The sequence below is a fragment of the Balearica regulorum genome, chromosome 2 (genome assembly GCF_011004875.1).
Source record: "Balearica regulorum gibbericeps isolate bBalReg1 chromosome 2, bBalReg1.pri, whole genome shotgun sequence".
In the NCBI taxonomy this organism is placed as follows: Eukaryota; Metazoa; Chordata; class Aves; order Gruiformes; family Gruidae; genus Balearica; species Balearica regulorum.
In genome coordinates this window covers 153043858-153060902 of record NC_046185.1, presented here as the reverse complement: position 1 = coordinate 153060902, position 17045 = coordinate 153043858, and the positions used below count along the sequence as shown (strand labels likewise).

General features: G+C 39.6%; 1 protein-coding gene across 18 annotated transcripts in view; it reads left to right on the top strand.

Annotated features, from left to right (window-relative positions):
• PARD3 (par-3 family cell polarity regulator) overlaps positions 1-17045 on the top strand; it is a 463724-nt gene that overhangs the window by 156743 nt on the left and 289936 nt on the right. The window lies entirely within an intron of this gene.

Here is a 17045-nt window from a genome sequence, read left to right as displayed (position 1 = left end):
GGATGCCAAGTGTTGTTATCCTTTCAGGCTGCTGGGAATATGATTCATTATCTGTCCTTATCGAAAGCTGATCAAAATTGAGAAACTGCGTAAACACTTGTTGCATGCAAGTAAACAAACCTTTCTGTTTGAATAAATTATTTATAAACTGCTTGTAGGAGCAATAAGCTCCTTCTGTGCTGCCAGTTTAAAATTGTCTTCATACTGAAAAATCACAGCAAAGTTTCCAAATGCAGTTGCTGCACAGTGTAATTTTCACTTTGCCAGTTTTATTCCTTTTAATGAAGAAAAGGGTAAAAACCCCCTAAAGATAAGAGCACTTTCTACTGAACCTGTCAATGTTGCTAGGCTATGCTTGTCACCTTTCCGTAAAAACATCTGTTGATATGTGCATTTACTGTGTTGCAAAAATACACTTTAAAAAACAGAAACCATAGCCAGGAACATCCCTTTATTTTGTTTATTTCAACATGGGGAAGGTTCATTGCAAAACCATGAAGTAGGAATTATATATCGCAGTTCTTAGGCAGGATATTTGAATATTTCACCTTATTAAGAAGAAAAATCACCCAATGAAATTTACTAATTTTCATTGTTAAAAGTACCATGCAAACAAGACAGTGTTCGATAAAGCATTGTGCCCCTCTTACTGTAAGGTCTATCATTTTGCTTAATGAAGTTTTGAAGTAGTGACCTCATTCCAGAGAATTCTTGGCAGATGTCATTATCAGTCAGTCTTTTGATATTCTACAGATACAGTGTTTTAAACAACTATTCATAATTCCCAAGAGATTACTCTTCTGTGGGTGTTCTTTTAGTGGATAAAATCTGTGTTTAAGTAATCAGGTAAAACACAAATGGAAAAGTTACAACTCTCTATTAAGTTTGAGGGGTTCTGCACCAGAGTGTTTTCTGTAAAATTAAGAGAACAACATTTAACAATTAGCTTAAGTAGACTTGAACATATATCTTTTCAAGCTATATGTATGCTTCATTACAACACAGAATTAAATTAGGGAAAGGATTAATAGCAGAATAAACAAGTATCATGGAATTTCAGGACCCTTCTGTTTTGCTGTCACTAGGGTATGCCACTGCTAAATGCATCTCTCATTTCCATTCATAAGCCAAAAAGCTGTCCTCCTGGGTTCTCAATTTAGGGGGGGTTAGAGCAGACAAATAGATAGACATTTTCTCCTTAGTGTGATTATCTGGTCTATTATACAGTACATTGATGTTAGTGCATCAAAATCATATAGTGCAGATAAAATTCAATGATATATTGGACAGCTCACTTATCTTTGGTGTCATTCTGGAAAATATATGGAATACTTAGGTAGTTCACTGATTGCTAAAATGACCAAAAAGTGCTTTGAGACCCTATAATAGAAAGGTCTATAGAAATGCAGAAGACTTTAAAAACTGTTGGTAAGAATTACAGCTCTTTTGACACTCTTTGTAAAAGCATGCAAAAATAAAATGGGTGAAACAATTTGTCATAAATATCACAAATCAGAGATGTTCTACCTAGCTAATTCTTTTTTTTTTAATGTTGAGAATTTCATATATTTTGGTTTTAAATGTTCCAAACCACAGGCTTAGAATCCCAGTCCGGTAATATTATCCCATATTAAACATACCTATTTCAAGACTTTCATTTAAATATACATTGAAAATGGAAATAATATCCCTATTGTATTTCCTTTATAACTTGTGAAGTGAAGCATAGCATACAAATGGTATTCTCAGTATTTCAAATAATTATCTTCTTACTGTGTAAGTTCTATTCAGCAAATAAAACCCATCCAGTTTTGTGGTAGATGCAGATCCTGATTATTACATGTTGACAAGGTCATATATCTATTAATTGGATTGGAGATGGGATACAAAATTGCTGTAATTATTGTAATTTTCTAGCTAATTGCAGGGTTGGCGGTGAATATTTTACTTCTAACAAATGAAAAACAGTATTCCGTCTGAAATTGGTTTATAGCATTTTAGACATTTTGTTTTATATCTCTGGTGCTTTTTGCTCACAAGCTGGGCTCTGTTTCTCAGCGGTTTGCTCGCAGAAGCGTAGCTTTGTGCCATTCTGCTACCGCTCACCTGCACCCAAGGGGTACGGGGCGGTCTCCGTTCGGAGGCAGCATCTCAGCGCATTAGGTTGGGACTTAAGGGCCTGCTGAGATTTTCCTCTCTTTGTTCTGGTTGCCATGCTACCCCTTTTGTTTGTTTATAGATCACGCCATCTCTCCTCTCCCAGCAAGGGAAAGGTTAGCTAGATCAGGTCCAGCTGGAAAAGTAATATTCATCTGGATTCCCTCTTTTCCCATGCACAAACACAGCCTGTACTTTGCACATGAGGGGGTTGTGTCAAATTGAATCTTCCTATCTAAATGTGGAAACAAAAATGAGGCTGGCCTGTACCCCCTATGTTGTTTTGCAATGTGAAAACACAATTCATCGATACAAGCGGTTGATTTATTTATGTTTCTTATCTAGCTTGTTCTCTTTTAGTGCTTTTCTGTTACCCAAGTTAAACTTCTTCTTGCTGTATTTCATCAGTTGAGCTGCGTTTTTTTTCTAAGCATACAGTATGCAAGGCGTTTTTTTGTGTGTGCCTGCATGCTTTCTGAGAAGAGGTTGGAAGCTCACTGCAGAAGATTGTTAAAGCAGACTGATGTTTATTCCCTGCTGAAATATAAACTGGAGGCGCAGGTGAAAATTGCCAAACCTAATGAGCAATTTGGCAGATAAGACAGGATGTCAGGCAGTGACAGTTCAGCAGTGGGTGCACTGCCTGTGAACCAAGTTGTTTGTTTCACAGTACTGCATTTAAATATTGTAAATAAAATCCCTTTTCAGCTACATGAGAAATTGTGAAAAGGGGTCATCTCTTTGTCTAGTTTTCCTTTTAAGTTATTTAGCTCTGTTAAATAACCAAGGGTGGTCTTAGTTCTTGCTCTTGGTGTGATTATATGTTACAAGTCTCTCAGAATGTTTCAGCAGTTACAGTTAAAAAGCATTTTTAATATATAACATTATTTGGAAAATATATTGAGAGGTTTAAAGGACTGATTTTGGTGGGGGTTTTTTTGTTTGATTTTTTTTGGTTGGTTGGTTTTTGTTTTGTTTTGTTTTTTCTGGTCAAAGTAGAGGATAGAAAAGGGACTGGGAAATCTTTCTTTCTTTAGCTGTTTAATGGGAGATTATTGAGAAGATGAAGCCGGACTCTTCTCACATGGGCACATTATTGCTGGAGGCAACAAACACAAGTTGCAACAAGGCAAATGCCAGTTAGATGTTAGGAAAACAATTCTCACCTTGAGAGTGAAACAGACTGCTCAGAGAAGTTGTGGCATCTCCTTCCTTGGAGATGGACAGAACTTGGCTGAACATGGCCCTGGGCAGCCTGATCTAGCTGGTCCTGTTTTGGGTGGTGGGGTTGGGCCAAATGACCAAAGGGATCTTGTCCAACCTCCGAAGTAACTGTGACTCCAAATATAATTGATAAAATTAAAGTGTTTGTTTCTTGAAGCTATTATTTGTAAAAGCAAATTATGTTCATAGTGAAATATTTAGCAGTCAGTTGTGTAAGCATATTGTACACGTACAGCGTCCCAGCATGGTTTAGTGTTGTACTAGTTTGTGCCAGTGTGACCCAGATGAGCTGACCATACCTTTTACAAGACTGCTGCTGTTGTTTTCAGGATGTGTGTGATAGGCATGTCAGCTCCTTAAAAATGACATATGGGGTAATATAGGGTTCTCCTAAAGGTTGGAGGGTGAGAATCTCCCCAAAACGCTGGTCGGAGGAGTCTAAGAGATTACTAAGAGCTAGCTGGAAATGGTGCACTCCAGTGATGTATTTGCTCAAGTGATCTGTATCGTATATTTTAAAGGACTCTCTGCATCGATTTCACATTCTACGCACAGAAGTAGGCTATGGGAAAAAAAAAAAAAGGTCTAGATGAGAATATTATGAAGCGAGTGTACAGCTGGCTGTGAGGATGTGCTAAAACTGCAGAGGAGCAAAGAACTTGCTGCAGCTTCACGTCGTTGTTTACCCAGCAGCATGGCTGCTGCTCTGAAGTTCCCTGTGTTCATGTGTGTCCTTACCTTGCAATAAGCACAAGTTTATTCCTCACAGGTAAGAGCATGCATGCAGACTTTCATTGGGAATTCACTGATATATTAAAGTTCATGACGTTGCTTGCCTTTGAGTTTGTGGCTCTCTCTGTGCTTTCTGAGTAGTTTTTAGTAGTTCGCTGGCAAATTAGTAGGACATGTCAAGTGTAGTCCCTGAGGGCTCTTAGGGTAAGAACTGTTCAGTATTTTAATAAATTTGAACTGGAATATAGAGTATTGCATAAAAAACTAAGATGGAGTTTCAAGCACTTTGGATGTCAAGATTTCAGTTCAGCATTCACTTCATACATTTATAAACTGTTTTGAAATTGGTGAGATGTGCACAGTCACTGCGTCTAGAAAGAAAAAATTAATTTGTCCCGTTCCTGGCTAAGAACATTGGGTTGTATTGTAACCATGGGCGATCTACTTCTTGCGTCCATTGTGAATATGTGCGTGTCTTTTCTTAGCATCTGACAATTTGAGTGTTCAAAAAAATGTAATACTAAGCAAACCAGTTAAAGGTGTGAGTGCATAAATAAGCGTGTGAATTCCAAGTACTTTAAAAGTGCTGTTTTAAATATGACACTTCACTGATTTGATACAAGTATTTATCTAGAGTCCCAAATGCATATTCTGAGAATTAATTTGTTAATATTTCTAAGTGCCTTTGTTTAAAGGTTTGCAGCCCTGCATGTTAGTATGTTGGCAAAGAACTGCAGAGGTGAGTTCATATTTGTTCTGGTTTCAGAAATGATGATGTTTCAGCACTCTTTCCCACATATGGCCATTAGAAACTTTTAAATTCTTGTTTGTATCTCTGACTTCTTATTCAGCTGTGAGTCAGCTTTATATATGGAAATAAAGTCATTTTCAAGTGTTGAAGAACTAAGGAAGCAAGAGATTAGAAGAGGGAGGAAGAGAAAGATGAGTTCATCAAAATCCAGATGTTTGGAGCTTTATCAGATGGAGTTATCTCTAGGGTTAAATAGCTGCTTACAAAATGTAGAGAAAGTCATCCACATTTATAATGAAAGATTATGGCTTTACAGGGAATGCTTGTTAAAGTCAGTGGGAGGTTTTCCACTAGCTCCACTGTGCTTTGGGCCACGTCAGCTTTCCACAATGAGTCTCCTCAGTCAGGAACCTTCATCAGTGACCAGCCAGGGTTCAGGTGCCCATCGTTCCCGTGCAGTTCCAGGAGTGAATTCCAAAAGATTTCCTAGCCATCATTCTCACTTTTACTTCCTTGCCAGGCTCTCAGATGTTTCATTTATCATGTCGGATAATATGAAAAGAACCTCGAACTGAGGCTTGCACTGAGCTGTTGGCAGCTGAATAAGGGAGGTTTCTCGTGCATTTGAATTTGAGGAGAAGAATTAACAAAGTCTGTTTCCTCACATTCTGGTGCTCTTGCCATTCAGGAATTCTTATCACATTTATCCCTGTAGCTCTATCAAGGATGTGATTGTTTTAAAGCCAGAGTTATTGAATCAAAAAATCAGTACCAGGTGCTACTTTCTTCCATGAGACTAAATTTGTTCTTTCTACAGCACAGTTCTGACTTGAGTGATCTCCAGTTGGTGTTTTCTCCAAGTGTAGTGCTCTGCTGTTAATTTGGGATTGTTGAGCAGTTTAAAAACCATGTGTTTTTGATGAGGCCGTGACACGTTTGTAAAAACAAATGGATTTTAAACTGCTTAAGTTTCTAAATTAACCTTTAATATCTTCAATCTTCTCAGTATACCATCAAGCAAAATACTGTAGCTCTCGCAGGATTAAAAAAATCCCTCAAACCAATAAAGTAAAGAATTTTAGAACTGACTGGATTCTCTAAAGGAAACGTAAGTAATCATGGGGCATTTCAAGATGTCATTCCATATGGTGAGGGCTTCTATCTTTGAGTACTGATAACAGGGAGTAATAATAATATGGTATTGTATCTGATACCTGGTGGTATTTTGTACCATAGGTACAGAATGTAGTACAAGAGAGATAATAAGGAAGGGTTATGAGGATGTGAAGTATTGAATTTGAATAGTTTAAGAAGTCAGGTTTTGATATTAGTCTAAATCTGACATCTTAAATAGATTTAATGATCACTTGAACAAGAAGCTATTATGGAAATCACAGCTGTATTCTGAGAATGTTTCGATATGCATACGTGCTGCTGGTGGTGGTGTTGCTGGGTTTTATTTTCCCCTTCTTCAAATGAAAGGTAACTTTTTCCTGAATGGAACTGTATTTTTATGTATACCAAAATGTTACGCCATTTTATCCAATCAAACATTACAGAGTAGCTGCACAAGTCCATAGTATTGTGGTATCATGGGTTTAATCCTGTTGGGATAAAGCAATTTTTTTATTGAAAGAGTTTGTCATGACACATGTATCAGTAAGTGCAATAACTCTTTTTATAGATAATTTCTTGATTACACTTCTATTTCTTGTTATTTCATTGTAAGGAAACAAGAAGGAGCAGAGTGAAGGTAAGGGAACATGAATCTGAAATGAATATGGAATGCTTTTTCATGGTACAGACAACTGCCCTGTGAAATGCTTTACGTGATGGAGGCATGTGTATGTATTACACTTTTTTTTTATCCAACAGTTTCTAAAAACCTTGTGTAATATTTATAGGTACTTATTCTGAAATGTGATAAAAAATATGCTTCAAAGCATCCTTAATACCCAGAATTAGCAGTCTGTGAGAGTAACTGGTATCCAGGTTGCTTTTTGCTTCACTTTGAGGCAACAGCATTGGTCTCTGGGGGGGTGGACTACTGACATAAATTACTCGCAGACAATTTGCCAGCAGGAGAGGATGCGGAGTTTGTCAAATGTACTTAATTATTCGCTTGGTCCTAAGTGGGATGATCTTACAGGAAGGGTGTTGTAGGGCTAGTAGAGCGTTGTGCTGCTGAGGGCTCTGTGCTGTGCTGTCTGCAGGGTTACCCTGTGTTCAATGCAACAGCTAGTGCATTTCCGCCTCCTTCCCCCTAAGCAAAGAAGCATGTGGCTGTTTTTGCCCACAAGCGCAAGACTTTGAGATGTTATACTTAAAGTATATCCTTAATTAGGCTGAACTTGTACTTCAGTGAGAACATTGTTGCTTGCTTTTGTTCTCAATTCACAAGGGATCTTCTTGCTCCCTTCTTTGTTGCATTTGCAGCACGTGAACTCTTTTTTCAGATGGCGATTTGTTTTGGAGATAGACCATCTCTTTTGGTGATTACTGGGAAAAGTTGCTTTAAATTCTGTGTCTTTTGACATGTTCTTTTGAGGGGGATGAAACAGGGACAGATGGCTGCTGGTTGAATAGACTTGATTTTTAGTTTGTTTTTTATTTACTTTCTCATGTGCTGAAAAGGACTGAAAGATGATACATAAATAAAGGAGTGGATGAGAAATAACTTTCCATTAATTTATTGCCTTGTTTCATACTTTTAAAAAGATAAAATTTGTTCTTTCTCCCACCCACCTCTTGTTGTAAATCTTAAATGCATTGTATAAGTAAGATGAGCTCCATGTTCAGAAATGCTGTCGGTTCATGTTAGGGGCAGATAAAGCATTTAGGATGAGAATCAAGTGTATCTATTTAAAAGAACTTTTCCCCAGAGATTTTGGCCCTCAATAGCGGTGGGTGCCATGGAGGCGACAAGCCTGGCTTGAGCCCATGAGCCCAGTCTGAGCTGAGACGAGGCCTGAGCGCATCGCCTACTCTCATGCTGGGATGGCTCAGCTCAGCTCAGCGCGGCTCAGTGTCCCCAACTGGTCCACAGGCAGGGTCCCCTCGTCTCCCCCTCTGTGACTCTGCGGGGGCAGATGAGGTCCCCCTCTGTGATGCAGTGGCCACCTTATTGGGGTGGCTTTCACCACCCAGGCTGATGCCAGAGCTCGGCTGTTTGGGGTTGGAGTTGAATGTGAACTTGGGCTGTGTTCCAGGTCTGTGTTTCTTGCTTTCGTTATGGATTTAGGTAATTAATTCTGTCAACATTTTTGGATTTATAGAAACTGGAAGTGATTGCATGTGTGGGAAGGGAGTTGGGGACCATGTGGATTTACAAACAAAAGCAGAAAGTGGCTCTTAGGTTAAGATAAAATATTCGTACTACTACTTGCACACATACAGTAAAGGGCTGTACAAAGACGGCAACACCAAGCTATTGTGTTAGCTTCTGAAAATTCTGTAAATGAGTCAGGGACTAGGCTTCTCAAAGCAAACTTTGATCAACCATTCAAACCTTATCCCGAGGGGCTGGATTTGAATCAGCTCCCTGTACAGCACTGTTTGCAACCGGAAGTAAAATTGGGACTCTTTTAGCTATTACTGGGCAACAGTTGATTCAAAGCAGACACAATGAACGATGGTTCTGCACCTGAGCTCAATACTCGAGGCAGCCCGGTTTCTCATTCCTGGAGAGGAATGGACACCTTTAGGTGACCTGTTTTACGGCCTATTTCAGGATCAGATGGAGTACTCCTTTTAATGAACTACGATGTTGCCATTGTTGCCTTACAAATCCTCATTTGTATATTTGGAAGAGAAAGGCTAAGTAACACTGTATAAATGCAATGGATTGTCAGTTGGACCCACAGAGCAATTTTACTTGGCCCCAGGAAGTTCCTACGCAGTCATAACTATGCTTGGGAACTATATTTGGGTCGTAGACAGTATGCCATGAATGCAGATAGTCCCACGTTAACTTTCTTCAGCACAAAACTGGGTTTGAGAAACTTCCATAAAATTTTATGGTTAAACCAACAGTGTCATCTGCCTTGGGTCTGACACTGGTGTCTAGTCAATTTATGCGGTACTACTCCCAAATGGGTAAACCTCTGCAGAGAGGCAGCTGTACTTTTTCTTGCCACACGTTCTCAGACCTTGAAGCGTAACAAGTCATGACATGTGGCACTGAAAAGCCAGCCTAAATATGGGGAGCAAGCATGACATGGAGTTAATGAGCACTGAAGGACTTGTCTTTACCGCTCTGTACCCCATTCCCTCGCACACCGTGCACTGTCTGGGTGTTAGGGCCAACCTGCCCTTACCCCTTTTCGGGGTATCCTGGCTCCCCGTGGGATGGAAGAGGAAAGCTCTCTGTATGCGTGCCCAGCCTCTGAATGGGGGCTGGGGAAAAGAGCCACCTCTCGAATATAGGCTATTAAAGTAAGTGCTGTTGCAGGTTTGCAGAGAGAATAACGGTGAGCAAGAACTACCTAGACTGTTTCAAATGAAATAACATGTGAAGTAATGCTAGCAGTTCATTTTTAGTGGATTATAAAAGAATAAAATTATGGTCACCAGTTTCTGATAAGTCAGAGAATGAAGAGAAACCCTGCCCTGTTAACCAGCACTATACGATATACAAATTAGTATTTCCAGTATTTTTGGTAAGTTATCTTTTGATCTCTCTGCTTTTGGGCTTTTTGGAACCAAAACCTCAGAAATGTTTTCTCCATATGAAACCTTTCTCCACCAAATATAAAAATGACGTTAACTTCTTCTATTCCAACTCGTTTTAAGCTCTGATGTTTAAGACCTTCATTAGATGACAGAGGGATTTTAGGTCAAGCACTGCCTGACTTTCACGATGATTTTCGTCTGAAGGGTCTTGCATAGTGAAGTCTCTTCATGTTTTATTTAAAATTTTACTTGGGCTCTTTACTCATGGAGAAATAAATAAAAATGAAGGGCTTACTACAAGTGCTGTGGTGAAAAAATTATGGAACTGCTTTTTCAAATGAACTGCATGACGTTTATCCGTCAGAAATATCCATTAAGTGAATGAGTAAAGTTACTGCTCTAGTTTGACATAGGAGGCAATATTTCTGTGAGTATTGTACATGCAGATGATTTACCTCTACCTCTGTTTTAAGTTCACCTTTACAGTAATAAAACATAAGTGGACAAAGTCTTCTTGTAATCCTGCTTTCCCGTAGTTCTTTGCTGTGTTGCTCAAAGGGTAACATTACAGTGAAATAAGTGTTTTTCACTTCATCCACCTACAAGGGCAGGGGGAAATCTGTCTCTAGCTATTGCTGGTGCTGAGATAGTATTTCTAGTTTGCACTTTGGCAGTGACCAGGGGTGCGGGACGCGTAGCTGAAGGCTCAGGGAGAGGGTCCTTGCCAGAGCGCTGGCTCCGTGGTGAGCAGGGTTGTCTCCAGGAGCCGGAGGAGGAAGGGGAGGAGGAGGAGAGGCCACGTGTGAACAGTAAAGGAGGGAAGAAGGAGAAAACAGAACTGTTTGAAAACCTAGCCCCCAAAAAGAGAAGGGTGAAAAAGCTTCACTGAAACCGTAGCTACGAATATGCATAGATGTTTATTATAGCTTTGTCTGCATATTTCTTGTGTTAGCTGAAGAGTTTATCCTAAACCGTGTGTGTCTGTTGGCAGTTCATCTATGCAGTAGTAAGTTGTGGTGGCAGCAAATCCAGAAAGCCCACGGAAGATGAGCGTACCAAAAAAAGTGCACACTTGAGCCATGTCCTGGGTGGCTCCAGGAGCGAGCATTGCATTCCTGAAGGTGCAGGCAGTGGGTTTGCTGCGGGGCAGGAGGGCGGCTGTGCCCGGGAGCGTGTCCCTGCTCCGGGCAGGGCAGCGGTGCTCAGGGCAGCAGGCACTTTGCCAGGCTCAGACCCCGCAGTCTTCTCATTGCAGCTGCCCAGGTGGGCGCCTAGCGGGATGAGCTTGAGGAGGAGCATGGTGCGTGCACATGTTAAACTCATTTGCGCTTTTCTATTAGACTTTTCTTAAAGTTCTCAATAGCCGTGAGTTGAGGGTAGTATTGTAATACTGATTTTTATGTGCTATTTTACTGATATTTATGTGCTGTTTACCTGGTGTGACTGCTGGTGTATAAGCAAGCTTCTAGGAGTCTTACTTCATTCTGCATTTTACCAGAATGATTTTGCATGGGAATTCTTTGCATGGGATTCCTATTATGGGCTGTATTGAATATTAAATTACTCCTCAAACCCTCTAGGCAGTACATCAGCTTCACTCATACTGAGCAATTTGTGCTGTGCTGTACGTGCCATGTACTGGCTTCGGTTTCTGAATTCTCCCAGGGCTAGGATTTTGCTCCATTTCCATTTTTCTTTTTCAAAGTTGGAATATTATACTAAGGATGAAAAATATTTTTAATTAAGTATTTGAATTTGTTCTCATGTTATGGGCTTGTATTCTCCCCTCTCCATCCAGGTTTCACTAGATATTTTAAATATTTTCCGAGTACATGTGCTTTCAAGGTTTTTCTGCAAATCCTATCGTGTTTAACAGGCATTGAGTCCTTGTGAGTCAATGTTGTGTTTTTCTTTACTTTATGCCTCACAGATCTGGCAGATGTCTTGAGTTCTAGGACAGGAGATTTTTCAGTGCTTTCTGTATGAGAGCAGATAAGATTGGTACATAGTAAGAATTTCATCAGAAAGGAGTTTCAGACCTCTGTGGGAGGAAGGCATTTCATTGACCACATGTTTTCCAGAATTTAGTACATGTAATAAGTAATTAAATCCAATAATGCATCTTATGCTGTATAATAAGTGATGGGTTTGGGAAGGAAAGCTGTACTTGTGTTTTTTCTTCACTTTTCCTCTTTTTTTTTTTTTTCTTTAAGAGTGTGGCATATGTAACATGTAAAGAAAATACGGTGTTTGCTTGATCTTACCTTGGAAAAAATTCTCGATCTTAAAGTGATAGTTTTAGCAAAATGGATGGTGATTTTCACTCATGGATACATGTGCTTAATTTGGAGATTAATTTTCACCTTGACCAGCCACATTAAATGTATTTGTTTCATTTTAGCTGTAACTATTTTCTTACTTTTTTCATTTGTACTGCAATATAAATTGTTTGTTCTGTTTCCTTACTTGATTTTTTTCCCCCACTATTTTTTCTGTCATTTAAGACACCTGAAGGGTCATTTTTAACAATGAAAGTGAGGAAATGTCAAAGGTAGGGCTGCTGATTAAGGCTCTTCATGTGCTCTGTGCTTTCTGTCTGTAGTTATCAAGCTGCAGAATGTGAGATGCTCAGCCTGTGTGACAGGGACGAGGCTTTAACTTGGGAGAAGGTTACCTGGTGACTTGGTGCTCCTTCCTTCTGTTTCCATTTGCTGACTTCCAGACTGAGAACCCAGTGCAGCTGGGTTAACTTGATGCCTTATGGAAATTTTAGAAAGGAGACAACCACTTCATATCAGCCCATGATCAGAAACAGAGGGAGAAAGGGAAAGAGAAGGCATGAAGAATTAAAGAACAAAGAAGCATGGATTAGGAGAAAAGAAGAAAAAGAGCTAGTGGCAGGGATTCTTACCTCTCTGGGGACAAATTAAAATACATAACTGTTTCCTTGATGTTACTTTGCCACATAAACAATTACCCGAGGAGCCATGTAAATGATATATGATTATGAGAGAGAAGTGAGTAGGTTTCTGCTGCTCTCCCCCTCTCCCATTCTTTCTTGCAAAACTATCTGTAGAATCTGAGACCTGGTCCATGCCAGAAATTGCAAAAAAAAGTATAAGACATGAAAAGGAAGGATAATCCCACATGATTATACTTTTGTTATTTCTCAAGTGTTAATCACAAAATGAAAAATGGTATTGTGTGTAATCTTAGATTTGTGTAAGTGCATGATGACATTTTGAATTACCTTTCCTGGAACACAAACTGTGGATGTATCAGACGTAGAAGACATTCACTGAATTGTAGAGCTTTAAAAATGACAGTCCTGGGGCTTTGATGGATTCTCTGTCTCCTGAAGTCTTGAAATTAAAGTCAATATTTTTCTGTATTTCCAACAGAAGTTAAAAGACTAAATGCAGACATTATTGCACGGTGTACCTGGGCTTATATAGGTGTTTGACAGGATGATCACAGGGTGTCTTCAGGATTTGAGTTATGAGGCTTGTTTGGAGTCTCGCCGTAGTGCTGCAGTGTGTATAGCGAGTGATTCTTCACATACTTGGACTTCTGCTTTTCTCATTTAACATTCTTCTGTATTTGTTTTCTTAACATTTCTTTTCTCGTGCAGTTTTCCTAGCTGCAGACTGTCTCCCTGTTTATGGTGTCCATTCCAGACAGTTCTGTAGTCGTCCCATCTGTAGGCTGTCTTTTTTTTGCTGCACTGCTGTAATATCCTTTTCTTCTGCAAACTCTCCAGCACCTGCTTTCGTGTTCATCCATACTCTGTTTTGTTTGTAGGTGGAGAGTGTGGGGTTTTTGTGGTTTATTTCTACATTTTTTTTTTGTTTGTATTTAGGAGAAAAAGGAGAAAATTTGCTGTAAAGATTTTTTGCATTTTTTTTTTTGGATTCAGCTCTCTGTGTGTGGGCTAAGGAGGGTGGACAGTATGTGGTTCCATCACCATGGCCAGGGCTGGTCTTGTTCCCGTGCGGGGCTGGCTGGTGACTGAGCTGCTACCCAGGAAACTGGGGCTGATTAAAATTCTGCATTAACTTTTTACACTTTCTTGGCCCTTTAACAGAAACTCATCTGTTTTGGCTTAGCTAAAAAATTGACATCTTAAGCCCTTTTCTTCCCAGAGTATTTCTCCTCTTCACTGTACTTCATGGCCAACTGCTGGCGTAGCTGTACCACAAAAAATTCCCGATGCTGTGTTTTGCAACAATGGCCTCGAGTGTGGTCTGGCTTAATTAGTAGGAAAAAAACAGCTTATACCTCTAGCTGTATTAGAGGCTTCATGCTGTTGTGGCGTGACTGCTTATTGTTGAACCTTCAGTGTAGAAGTCGGTTTACCTTACAGATGGGCGGGGGGTGTGTGTGTGAAAGAAAAATAGGTTAAAAATGTAAGCCACCACATAAATGCGAAGTATGATTACAAAATGCAAAAATGATGATGATACAAAATTCTGTGAGGAAAGCTGTGCAAGAATGCCTGTGGTCCTAGGTTTTTATCCCTTTGCTTTTACAGAGAGAGACTAAAAATGCTTATGCAATATTAATTCAGGATATACAGCAAATTGGCGTTTGGAAGCATTCAATTTTCTTCATAATTGTTCTCCATTCACTTGGCTGATTATCAGTAATTTCAGGGAATTAGAGATGCTCCTTTTAGAAGTTTCTAGTGAACTCTTTAGAATTGTCAAACAATAACAAACCTGCCACTTAGGCAGCAATTTTCCCTCTCTCTGTCCTCACACTAATGTTAGATCGCTGTTTGGAAAGGCTAGACAATCAAACTGCCACGTAGTAAATCAGTAGGAAATTTTTTTCAGCCTCATGCTGCTGAGTGAATTTTGATCCAAGAATTTTTTGTGTTTGTTTTGTTCATGCAGAGAGTTTTATCTTCCAGTCTGGGTCCAGGGAGGTTGTTTTTTCTTGGTAGCAAGATCTGCAAAAATATATTTTATTAAAGAACTTAATACTATATATTATATACTATATATATATATTATATACTATATACTTGTATTTCTTTAGTCCTCTCCAGGTGAGTTCCACAAGAGTGTAATTCAAAGCATGTGATGTCCAGGTCTTCTCTTTTCCTCTGCTGTAAAATGAAAAGGGAAATAAAATTGTAAACCCCATCAGGAATGGTGTCGGGAAGTACCATTTACTGAAGAGGTGGCTTTCTGTCCTCTCTGACTCCATTGCAGGACTTCCTGAAGTACAGAGTGTGCACAGGGACAAGAGATGAAACTTTCCGTGGTCAGAAAGAGGTGTTGGGAGGGACTGTTTGATGGGGATGTCAGCGGCAGCATGACTCAGTGACCCGCTGGGGTATGTTGTGTTCCTGCCTATAGGTTATGGATGTGCTGAGCAGCATCATCTCTCTGTCTCTCGATCTGTCTCTCCCCATCTCCTGGCCTTAGTGGGCTAAGGAGACCCAATGCCGTCCCTGTGCCAAGCAGGAATGAGGAGCGTGGACATCTGAATGAGTGCAGGTTGGGTAATTTTGGCTCCCATTCCTCTCCGTGTAGCTGCTTCCCAGCCCTGCTGAGGTGCTGCTGATGGAGAGGAGCAGCAAAGCTCATGGAGATGGATGACTACTTTTCTCTCCGGCTATGTGGAAACAGCAAAAATGACTACACTTGATCAGGGCTTTTAGTCCAGTAGTTGTACTTGAGATAACCCAATTGCTTCTGAGGAATGTGTGAGCAGCCTTGCTTTGCGCAAATGGTTTTGGTAATCTCAGAAAAAGCGGATATAGCTGTTTGGTTTGTTTTAGTATGTCCTACATTAGAATTGCCATAATAATCACATGAAAAGTACAACAATGCTTAGATTTCAACCACTAAAACCTGGGGGAGGTGAGTGAGGGGTGCTCGATGCTGTGCGTGGAACGGGAACAGCCCAACCTGCCCTCCTGTCCAGCAGCAACGTGTTTTGTAAGACCTGTGTCCAAGAGTTGTTCCTCCACAAGTGGCCTTTGCTCTTGCTGGCTATTGCATGAAAAAAGAAGAGCCCCTCTCTTAGAAATGTTGTGTTGTGAAGAGGGGAGGACACCCTCCGTTATTCAGATTCAGACTTGATCACCCGCATGTGCTTAGGCTTGGCTCCCGTTTTAAATTTTTTGAGGAGGTCTGCACTTTGCATATGTGTTGTGTGACCAATGGATAAGATTTCCCTCTCCTAAATTTGAACTTTTGAGTCTAAGAGAAAGGGTATTAAATGTCCTTTGGAAGTATTTTCAAATGCTTTAAAAACACATAAATCCAAATCTCATCTGAGACACAAAAGTGAACTGTGTCATGAATTAATAACTTTTAAAATAGTTTTACAAATTCCAGGGAAGAAATACAAAGTAATGAATTTGTTCTCAGAAAGCTATTTAGTTCCAGAAACATTTAAGAAATATTTTTAGTGTTTATGTGAATGATATGGCAGATAATGTTTCCATTTCTGTACAGACAAGATCCCAAATAAAACTAATGTGTGTATGTATGAATACAAATTTACTTTTGTTCTGGGGTTAAAATAACAGCTGCATGAGGGTTCCCTATTTTAAATAGCCATTTTATTTGTAGTGATGAGTAAATATCTTAGATTAGATACTATTTAGTGCAGTAGATTTTTTTGACATCTCATGAAATATTAAATACACTAGCTCTCACATAATTGTTAAAATACTCTGCCTTCAGAGATTACATAAACATAGGTAACTAAACAATAATAAGCTATTTTTCTGCTCTCTTATTTTACATGAAATTTAAGATCGTTACTTTTGTTAAACAGTAAAGTAGCTTTTAGTCAAAAGCACCATGTTTAATGTGAAAATACTGTAGTTTGGTAAAATACATGTGAACAATTTCTTAGAATTAACTTTGAGATTTTGAACTAAGCACTTCAAAAACCAGAGGTGGTTTCCTGCTTGGTGCACACCGCGGAGAAGTTGATGATCTGTGAGAGCCTATGGATGTTCTACTCACAGTCCTTTGTACATCTTCCCTGTGTTTATTCTGTGAATGTCCAGGTGCTGTGTACAAACCTCATAAGGATGCATGGATTGAAAAATCAATGTGCTAGGGAGGTCTTAATACCAGAAAGCTTTCTAAATTCTAATGTAAGATAAAATTGACAATACTAAGACTTGTTCCATTGCTCTCAGGTAGGTTAAAGAAATAGCTCCATCGGTACAGGAGATGGCTCTCTTCTCCTGTGGCTTTCTTTTAGTGGTTATGCAAGATAACTTTTGAGGAGTGGAGAATACCTGAATTACATTTCACAGAGACTTTGTGAAGGACTTAAGTTAAAAAATGTTGTTATAGTGATTTTTATTTTTGATCAGAACAGCAGCATCTTACATATATGCAGCTGCAATCTGGGTAGGAGAAGCCTGCGGACGCAGAGTATTGGTCACTGTAGTGCTCTTAGAGGTGTCCTTCACATCCTGACTGTGGCATCACACTGCAGCTTGTGTGCCCTCATCCAGAAAGGGTAGCTCCTCCTT